Source organism: Saccostrea cucullata, unplaced genomic scaffold, assembly GCF_032062105.1.
Source record: "Saccostrea cucullata isolate Sc308-1 unplaced genomic scaffold, CSIRO_AGI_Scuc_v1 ctg404, whole genome shotgun sequence".
Classification (NCBI taxonomy): Eukaryota; Metazoa; Mollusca; class Bivalvia; order Ostreida; family Ostreidae; genus Saccostrea; species Saccostrea cuccullata.
In genome coordinates this window covers 271660-282996 of record NW_026928866.1, presented here as the reverse complement: position 1 = coordinate 282996, position 11337 = coordinate 271660, and positions in this window count along the sequence as shown.

The window sequence follows — 11337 nt, the reverse complement described above, 5'->3', positions numbered from 1 at the left end:
CATACATAACCGTTTAAACTAACTTTGTTGTTCCATTTTTTTTACTCCTATAATATCACAAGCATAACTAATTCATTTATAAAATACTAATAGCATTTCACATCCTGACCCATCGATAGCCATATTTAAAATGAAATGACTTCCGAATGAAATTTACACGACTCTTGCACGAAAGTCGCACGTTTCTCACACGGTTATTACACGAAAGTCGCACGTTTCTCACACGCTTTTAGCACGCTCGCTACACGGTTTGCACGAAACGCTTTGGAGATTACACGAAACGCTGCACGGTTTACACGAAACGCTACACGGTTTGCACGAAACGGAAAGCGCACGAAAGCCACACGCTTTATTTGGGTAGTAGTACGTCTCAGGGTCTGTATATATAAAGCACTAAAAATGACCAACGACAGGAACAATAAAAGTTGTCAAATTTTCGGGACGTCCCTTCCTCAGGACAAAGAAAAAAGTTAAAAAGTGAACCCGAGTATACCCGATAGACCGGACGCATTTCATAGCGGTCCTAATTTCTTTCTTTATTAGCGTTCTTTAAAATTTCCAATTCAACATGTAATTAAGTATGTAAATATCTAGTGTTTAGTAGTTCAGTAGTAGTTCTAGTTGTTTTTGTTTCTCTTTTTCCTTTGTTCTTATGTTTTTTTAACTTTTTTCTTCGTGTCGTTGGTCATTTTTAGTGCTTTATATAAATTCTTCCGTGACCTTTTATCTACTTAATAGATCCGACAATTAGGATATACAGTGTTGTTGGTTTTTTAGTGCTCAATATATATATATATATATATATATATATATATATATATATATATATATATATATATATATATATATATATATATATATATATATATATATATACAGTTAATTCTCGATAAACCGCCACCTTTTGTAATTTAGAAATCATGGCGGTATAACGAATTTGGCGATGAATTGAATTTCCCATCTTTCAGGAAACAAGAAGTAGAGTTACCGTTCTTAGAAATACCATAAAGCGTTTCTATTCTTATAATTACATGTTCATGTATAAAAAACATATTTCTAAATTCTAAAATACTTCAAGTCATTTTTATGTACAATTTCTTTAGAACAAAATGTGCAGTTATGAAATAAAGACAAGTACATGTGCATCTATTTACATGTAAATCGGCACGTCTGATATTGAAAAAAAAACATGCTGGGTCAATCGTCATGATATATTGCTGACAGTACGTAAAATGGTTTCTTGAATAAATTTATTATTTATGGCATCATTGTTCGTGAAACGTTCACAATTTATAACGTATAATCATTTTTAAGCAAACTTTGCATTGTTTATATAAATCAGAGATCATCAAAAATAATATCGTATTCAGCATACTTTCACTACTACCGCTTTCGTGGCGAAGCCGTGACTAAATGATTTTTTAAACAAAACAATAGAACAAAATCATTGTACAGTTCATATTAAAATTGTTTGTATATATATATATATATATCACTTCAATGAATTTTCTTTTTTTCATTTCTGCCTGGTTTTTCATAAATAGCTGAACCCAGTTTGTCAAATATTGACAAATCGGATACCACTCTGTTACCGCTTGTAACTACAGGAATATTACCCCTATTATATCATATAAAACATTAAAAAAAAACTTGCTTTTCCTTACCAAAGCCCATGTATTTTCCACTTGTTCAACTCTGCATTATTGTTGTTCAGCTGATATTTTACTTCATTGCTACACTAAAAATAAAACATCCCAATATTATTAATGCCAACTGTGGTCTAGGAAATTCTTGTGACAATTCTTGTGAAAATCTTTGATGATCTTTAAAATATCTGTATATTGCCACTGATGTCACTGCACAATGAGTTACCCTCTATCTACATGTATTTCTATTTTGAAATTCTAACAAGAGTCACACTATATTAGTCATATAAGGGTAACAAATTAAAAAAGATGGTATTTTAATCGAGCGAGATGCAAAAAAAAAATAAATAAATGAAGACACTTATTCGTGGGGCTAGTGAACTTGACGTTTTTTTTCCTAAAATTTCTAATAGCCCAAAATATTTTATCATTGGAAAGTTTTTTTTTTATTTTTTATTTCTTTTAGATTCATTCTCATTTTAATTTCCTCTTCTATCAAATGTGATTTTTGACCTATTTTCTCTATTTTCAGTTTTTCTGAGTAATGAATAAATAATCAGAAAACATATGTAGTGCTGACTTTGAAAGAATGAACAATTCTGCTTTGGGTGCCTTCTAACATGGCAGTATTGATTTTTTTCTGATCATATTGACTTCCCCTTTTATAATGAGGTGATTGCTAGTGATTTGTTTAGATTATCAAATACAGTGTTAACCTATTTTTAATTACCCTTGTAAATATATATTCTTAGTTCATCAGTTGAGATTCAAGTTTCGAAATAGGAGATTCGAGATCCAAAATTTGAGTTTCGAAATTCAAGATCCAAACTAACCAATCGAAAGCGGGTTCAACATTAATTTTGATTAATCCCCTGTATTATGTTTTTACTATCAAAATATTGTTGAATATATTTATGACAAATGGGTCATTTGCTAAAATGATGAACAAAAAAAATGTATTTTAACGAAATAAAAATAAGATTTGGATAACATTTTAAAATATGTATATAATCTTTATTTTTCTCATTTACACAAAAAAGTAAATACTTATTAAATGGAATATCATATGGTCTTATCGTTGACTTGCGGAACAAGTACGTCTACTACCTTTTTTATCAGAATATTGCTGAGGGAGAATATTGTTATGGATTATAGTTAAATAAGAAATATTATGAATCGTCTCGACACTGCACAGTAATTCATGGGTATCCATTTCATATCATTTATAAAGGGTACAATTGTGCAATGAGACTTGACTACTAAATCGAACTTTAGTGTTATTTTACGAGGGTATTTTAGTCTTTGACCATTAAACTATTGTCAGAGACTAGAATATATATGTAATCATAACGCTCTAGCTCTTCATCTAATTTAGACTCATCTCCTATTTTATATCAGATAAAATAAATACCGCATTTATTTTGACTCATAATACCAATCTGTATTGTAATTTTTAATAAATTTAAGAAATAAAAGTCTTAGATAATGATAAGTAACTGAAAAATTGATTTTTATGTATTTCCTCTATTAAGAAAAACGAACGCGATTTTTATTTATCTAATGAATACAACGTTGTGGTTCAAGTTTAACATTGTCAGTGTATTTGGAAAAAATGTACAGGTAAGATTGGTAGGAGTGGGGTTGATGTAAGATAGTGTTTTAATATAAAAAAAACAATAATGTAGGATTAATCATTAAATATAAAAATGTAAGATAGTATATAAAATATTAAATATATTAAATAAATTAAATAAGTTTTATCAAAAAAAGTGTTGCCCCTGCTGGTGTTTGATCCGGGGACCTTTGGATTGTGGGGTGAGTGCTGACCCAATTGAACAGTAACACCTTGCATATAATGTCCATTTAACTAATACATTACACGTTTGAGTTCAAATACTCGGAATCCTATATTAAGAATATTTTTTTATGATAGAACCTGGTTTATTAGGAATATAACTATAGTGTAAATTTAATAATTAAGTAATTAAGAAAAAAATTATTTTTCAAAATATAATTTTCTTTGTGAAACAAACTTCCTGTAATTATCAGTAGAAGCGATATTCGCTTTGTTCGATCTGAAAAAGTACATAAAAGATCTTTAGGCCTTATTCTGTAATGTGAGTAAAATTGTGGTATTAAATATTTTATTTTTATATGTATAACAATGCAGTGTATGTAATAATGTGAAATATTTTAATTATTCTGAAATTTTTATTGAAAACATTACACATGATGGAAAGCTAATATGATGTTACTATTGATGACAGGTTGATGTAAAAATAAGTGTGTTGAATATTGGCTCAACCTACATCTCCTGTTTAATCCTTACTTAGGGAATGTGACAATCATAATATTTTGTTTTTTGTCCATATTACAGTGAATGATATTTATCATTATTATGGTACATAATGAATTATCCCATGACCGACAAATTTTTCTTTGATCTTCACAAGGGTGTATTTCTCATATCAACAAAAGTGTTGTGATATATTAAATATCACATATGTGATATAAAGCTAGTGATATCCAACCGTTATACCCTAGATGTAGGAGGAGCTATGCAAATGAGACAAAAATTCGTTTCTAGATTTTAATGAACTAACAGAAACAACAAAAAAAACACACAATACAGATAGTTAACACAGTTTAAATAAAAATGCACAAATCTTTACAAAAAAAGACACTGATACGGTCTGGTGGAGCAGTTCTCGAATCGGATAGCTTCATCTCCCATAGGCCCTAGGAATTCGCACATTGGTAGTTTCCTTCCGGGCATCGTCTGAAAAGTTCATTTCATGAACACTTTGCTCTTATGCACAGTAGAATATCGGAACAGATTTGATTTAAAGTCCTCGATCGGGGTAGGGAAATCCGTATGCGCCCCTGGCTTCAATTACAGTGTACAAAACATGATATAGTGTTCGAAAGTTCTTGGTATATAAAAGAGAGTATTTCGGGAATGATTTTAAACTCACCAAGTTGTTGTTTCGCTGAGATTTCAAGTCGTTGAACACTTGAACCATGTTGACTGCCCATAAACTGATGAATTGTTACGGCGTGTGGTTTTACTTTCTTGATTTTTTTAGCGCACTTATTTCACTGGCCGACACATGTTTTCCGAATCTGTATAGCTAGTATTTTCAGTCCATTCCGTTAAATTTTCCCGTTTCAATTCCGGAAATGATCCCAAACACCAACACGGTAAATCGAAATTCATAAAATTCCTGGCCACATGGGCCATTTTTAAATCCTATCGCCTGAGTTCATACAATCTGAACTGCTTGACTCGATTGAAAATGATCCTCGTCGTAGGCTTGCTGCAAAAACGGCGATTCTTTACGCTATAGACCCCTTCTACTTCTTTCGAATACAAATGAATTGATTATCTCAAGAAAATGATCACATGGTACAGTACTAAGAAAATTTAGCAAATTTGTAAATCCGTTACTTGGATACCAAAAACCCTTCGCGTTAAGACTATCACGTGGTACTGATTCAGAGTCTTTATTAGTTGATGCAAAGAAAATACCTAATATGGGAAGAGGTCAAATATAGCTAACGCCTCCTCGCGTGCAATAACTCAACGATATTTTGTATGCATCATCTCGTGTCATCATGTAACTATTACAAATAATATGTATAATTATTATATACCTAATGTGTATCACTCAATTTTACTGTTGATTTTACGCTATCACGTGACGTCGTGATCCGATTTTCCGGATCACCAACATGTTGTTTTCTGAATCCATATCACCACTCTCTGAAACTGATGACGTAGTACGCAGAAACGTGACGTTATTTTTCTTGCACGTTAAAAAGTCCCTTGTTATTACGCTTTGTTTAATGGATAAATATAATATAATTCATCTCTAAAGGTTTATTTTGCTAAATTTAGCTAGTTATAAATGGGTATATAATAAATTTATCATTATAACAGTAACTTGATCCGAAGAGCCGTATCACGTCTCGTTGACAGGCGCGGATCATCAGATCAAACTCGACACTTCGCGTCTCGTTTGATCTGACGATCCGCGCCTGTCAACTCGACGTGATACGACCCTTCGGATCAAGTTACTGTTATAATAATATATATGTATCTAATATGTTGAATTTCATGAAATTATTTATTTGTTTCATTACTATACTCAACAGATACATATGTTTAATTAGGAAATATGTTTTAGAAATAAGACGGACAAAGGATTAGTATGATTTTTGTTATGAACTTTCTTATACTGCATTAACTGTCATTGTATTTATATATTATTGTAGAAAGATACCTTTTAAAAAGAAGTTTCTAATAATTTTTTTTGAAAACCTAAAGTCTGGTTACATTAAATTGTTTATCATTAGACACTTGACACGCTGCACAGTTAAGGTTACAAAAAGGAGACGGAACCTCATTTGTACGGGTAAACTTGACTATGACATCATACAAAATATACGTCATACAACATTTCTTTAAAATACCACAAAATGAGTTTAGTTGCTAATTGAACCACTCAGAAATCATCAAACTACATAAAAACTAACTAGAGCGTGCTGTTTTGTCATAAGTTAAATCCCACACAACAAGTTATGAACAAGTCACTGATCGCAATACACATGTCAATATGACGTCATTTCTTAAAACGTTAAGGAATTTGTATGTAGTTAGAGACAGATCAACTGATATTTTCTCAACAAAATATGTATTCTCTAATTGAATAAAATATTATATACAGATATTTTGTGAGCTAATAACATAGAATTGAAAAACTTCTTCATTATTTCATTGATGCATGTTCTGTACATTTAATTTAATTATTTAATTTAATTGTCACTGTCGTATATTTGTATGCAAGCACATCAGAGGGTAATGTGGAGGTCTTAGTAACTCGATCTAGTGCAAAGGCATACATTCTTTGGATCATAGTAAGCTTTTACAATTCAACTAAAGAACTATTAAGGTATCTGAGAAGTTCTGCGATCCTGATGAAATCTTAAAAACAGTAAAATTATATCAATATTTCATGCCGCTGACCAGCAAAAAAAATAGTATTCGGTGATACAAATACAATTTTTACAATAAAATTGCAGAATAAAGATAGGATTGCAGCATTTTCTACAAAACTATAATGCGTGTTGAAAATATTTATAAACTGAACTTGGATATTTAACTCCGTTATGCCCTTGCACTTGTGACATTTATATGTAACAACAAAACTTCAAGTAAATGTGCTAAAATCAAGAATCAAGAAAAAAAAGGTGTTACACCGATTTTCTATGTATCGAGTGGTGTAGAAGTGAAACCTACAAATACATGTTAACAAATTACCTTTCAAATTCATATGTTATATAGTTCTAAATTATATTTGTTATTCTTTATGTTTTGTTAAATCGTAGTTTAAATGTTTGACAAACACTTAATTATGGTATATATGAATTAACCTATTGTACACTTTTTGTTCATTTATAGTAGTTGCACATTAAAAATTCCTCATGAATCTTTACCGGACATTTTCCAAAAAAAAGGATTAGATGATATCTTTATTACGCTCAGGTTTATTGAGCGATTATGGTTTAAATCAGAATGAAAAGAAAAATAAGATGACAAGAAACAATTGTTCTACCGAAATCAATATATTAATATACCGCCATACTTCAAATGAACACATGAGGTTTAAAATCATTTTAAAAAAAATTCAAAAACTTAAAGATGAATTAATACAGGTAAAAGTTAGACTTAAAAGTAAGTGTAAACTCCCATCATTAAACTGGATTTTAATTATAAAGCCGGATGATTATTCTTCTTTTTTTCTTTTTGTAAATTTGTATGTGTCATTGTTCCAATTCTGTACTCGAATTGTTTTCTACAAGCCTGTTGCAGGTATTTTTTCTTCAAATAATATACAGGACGATGTACATGCACATTGATCTTTTCCTGCCAAATTAAGAAGCCTAGATCAATGAATTTGATGTGAATTTTGATAGATTTGTAGGAGCATGTAAATTGAGACAATCGAAATAAAATAATTTAATAAAGGGCACGAACGTGTACGCTCGACATAATCTTGTACTGTATCTTGAGTAAATGCAATTATGCAACTTGTCAAAGACCAGTTATTTTTCTTTTCTCCTCTTTTATAGTGTAAAAATTGAAATGCCAATTATTATCTTTTTTTTCTTTCACGCATTGAGTGATATAATTACCATATTTATATTAAATTTTATCAACTGACTTTAAATACTGGTATAAAAAAACCTAAATCCAACATATATTACATGTACCAGCAATAGAAAGAGCAACATATACATGATTATTTAAGCTAGAGCATATGTACAAAAGCAATGCCTTGTTACTATGAATCAACATTGAAATAACGATACATTCGGGTCGTCTTTTGGAATTAAACATGTACCCGGAATGGTTTTTAAGTCACGCTATCAATATTTATAGGAGACAGGGCTATCGACCGGTGTCATTGTTGACATTTCTCTCTCTCCATTTCTCTCTCTAGAAATTCGAATACGTGTTTGTAGTAAAATCTGCGAAACGTTAATAAGGCAAAGGGTTAGATGACCTTCTTAAAAATTCAACGATAAAAAGGACGTATTTCCAGTTACCAAAGGTTGTGTGTTTTTGCTGAATGATTATACACGTGCACATGTTACGTTTTACCAATTGAGGCATCGAAATAGCTAACTAGCCTACAGCAGAGGGGCCGATGATTGATCGTAACGTCAGGCCTACAGACTGTATATCGTTTTTCGTGGTAAGTAGTTTGTACGTCTGTTCATAAACCAGTTAAAGTGTTTTGGTTTCCTTATAAATAACATAAAACTTTAAATTTAGACGGCGGATTTTTTATAGCCTAAATGATTAATAATACTCGGTCTTAATAGCTACTTTCACTTTTAAATACAGAGGTTTTTAAAAGATGGTGCATCGCAAGAAAATTTAATTTATGACGAATTAAAATAAATATCTACAATCATAGTAATTTCAGTCTATTTTTCCTTCACCAGGAAAATAAATTGAGGAAAATAATTATTTATTTCAAATTTAAAACCTTCTCCTTGTCAGGATGGACATGTAAACTTGTCCATTAGTGCATTACAAACCAGTAATATACTGATAAAAGTGAATAGTGAAAAAAAAAAAAGAAAACTCTGGTAAGTTTATGTTTCTTTTTGTTTGTTTGCTAGTTTGTATTTGTTTGTATGTCAAGTTAGAATATTCATTCAATTCTGAAAAGAAGGAAGAGGAGGGGTGGGGGGGGGGGGTTCTGGAGATTATTTGTACGCTGTTGTGCTAAAAAATTATGTCCAGTGGCAGGAATTTAGAAGTACTATGCCTCTTGTTATCCGGAAAATAAATTATTCAGTCTTGTGAGGGGTTGGGAATGCATAGTTAATTTGCCTTACAGAATATATTGCCATCATATTCTTACAAAGTCTTATCATTTGAAGAAATAAGTTTCAACTATTTGTGAACTATTCTAATCATAAACAGAGTTAAACTTAATGAAAAATTTGGGAAGAAAATAAAATAAAAAAAAAATAAACGGTAATTCTCGATTATTTTAAAAAGAAGTTTACTTTAATACTGCATGCATTTCTTTTTTCAGGTCAACACAGGTTAAAAACTACAATATAGACCAAAGGAAAAGAAAAAAAGATAGAGGATCAAGAAAACGCTTTATAATATGACATTAAATGAATAACTCATATTCACGACTGTGCCACTTTATTTCCTATTATATACTTTAGGAAAATATTTATACCATTATACATGTGCATATATCAAATGAATTTGTTTTGTTACATCAGTTTCAGTCATGTTTGAAATTCACCAAATTCCGTGCAGTGAAAATTTTAATCAATTAATTAGAACACTTGGTACATTGTTGTCAATTAACAGCCATTTTTTTTTATGCTGGCTTCTTTAAAATTTATAAAATGAATAACACTTTTGTGAAAAAAGACCAACTATCACCTCATGCACGTGAACGTTTCTTATGTCCATTACGACGCTTTATGGTTTTTAAATTATCTGGCTTCCTATTATTTTATATTCATCAATTTCAAGTTAAAATGATATTGTATATCATTACCAAGTATACATATTCTTGACACGATAATCATTAACAATCAAACGGCCATTTTTTAAAGAACAATTTTTAAAGTCAGCCAAGCCTGGGGCTTCAAGATCTACTGTGAAGAAGAATGAGGTGTATTGACTGATGTGAAGTCGGCCAATGCAGGCATTGATTGCTGCGCAGTCGGCCAATGCCTGCATTGACTGACTGATGTACAGTCGGCTAATGCAGGCATTGACTGTCTGATGTGCAGTCGGCCAATGCCTGCATTGACTGAATGATGCGCAGTCGCGGCCTATGCCTGCATTGACCAACTGTGCAGTCGGCTAATGCATGCATTGACTGACTGATGTACGAGGGGCGTTTCAAAAGTTCTGGCAACTGTTTAATAAAAGATTAACCGTTTTACGGAAATTATTGAGTTTGGCATCATTGGAAAGATCAGAAAAATATACACATATTGAGACGTCACTTTATAATTTTTATGACGTAATAACTCTAAAAATGACGTCAGAATATAGAATGTTTAGCATACTGAAAAGTCGCGTTTTTATCCACATGAGACGATCGTAAAAGTTCTGTCAAAGGCTTATTTGAAAAAATATTTCAAAGAAAATTTTAATTTGTAAAAAGGGTAGAGTAGGACTATGATACTGTTTATCAGCAATTCCATTATTCATTGTAGTGTTTGTTTAAGAGCACGGTTTATGTCCGGTTATGCTGTCTTAGACATTCATTTAAGATTTTTATTTACAAGATACGGCTGGATTTTCGGTCTTTTATGTAGCTCTCCATTGTTTGAAATAAAACATGTTCTGTATTAAACTGAAGTATATTAATGCAGTTTGCATCAAATATATTTTGAGTAACAGGAATCGTACGGTTACGAATAAAATGTACTAAATCTTGTCCCCGACTTAATTCTGTGCGTATTTTTTCGTATAAATTCAACTTCGGCGCCCCAAAACTCACTACTGCTTTTGACTTTTGAATCCAAAAAATGAATATAAGTTACTCAGACATGTTAAATCTTATTTATTTTCCATGCATTAAAATTTGCGAACATGTGGAGGTACGGTGGGGTTACAACTGCGCTGCCGCCATTTTGGATTTTACGAGAAAATATAGTGCACACTAAACTGAACTTCTCTTGAACCTTCATTGATCCAACAAATCAGGTTAAAATACCTGACGAATTTATGCCATCAAAATTTGTAACATGACCGCCTATTTTTCTTTGATTGTCATCTTTGTCTTTTTTTCATATTTAGATCTCTATTACGCAAAAGTTTGAACGAGATTCGATAAAACCATGCTAAGTTTGACACTCAATAAAACCATTTCAGAACAAGAAAATCTCCAAAATAAAATACCATATGATAGATTATAGTCTATGTAAACATTCCACCAACTGGCATTTGCGTCTGTTAACTTGCGACCGAGTAATGAGCAAAAGTTGTCTTGAAAGTTTTAATTTGATCAAATTGTGTCTTTTGTTACGTCGTTTTTATGGTCAGTATGCTAAACATTCTATATTTTGACGTCATTTTCGGAGACATTACGTCATAAAAATTATACAGTGACGTCACAATATGTGTATATTTTTC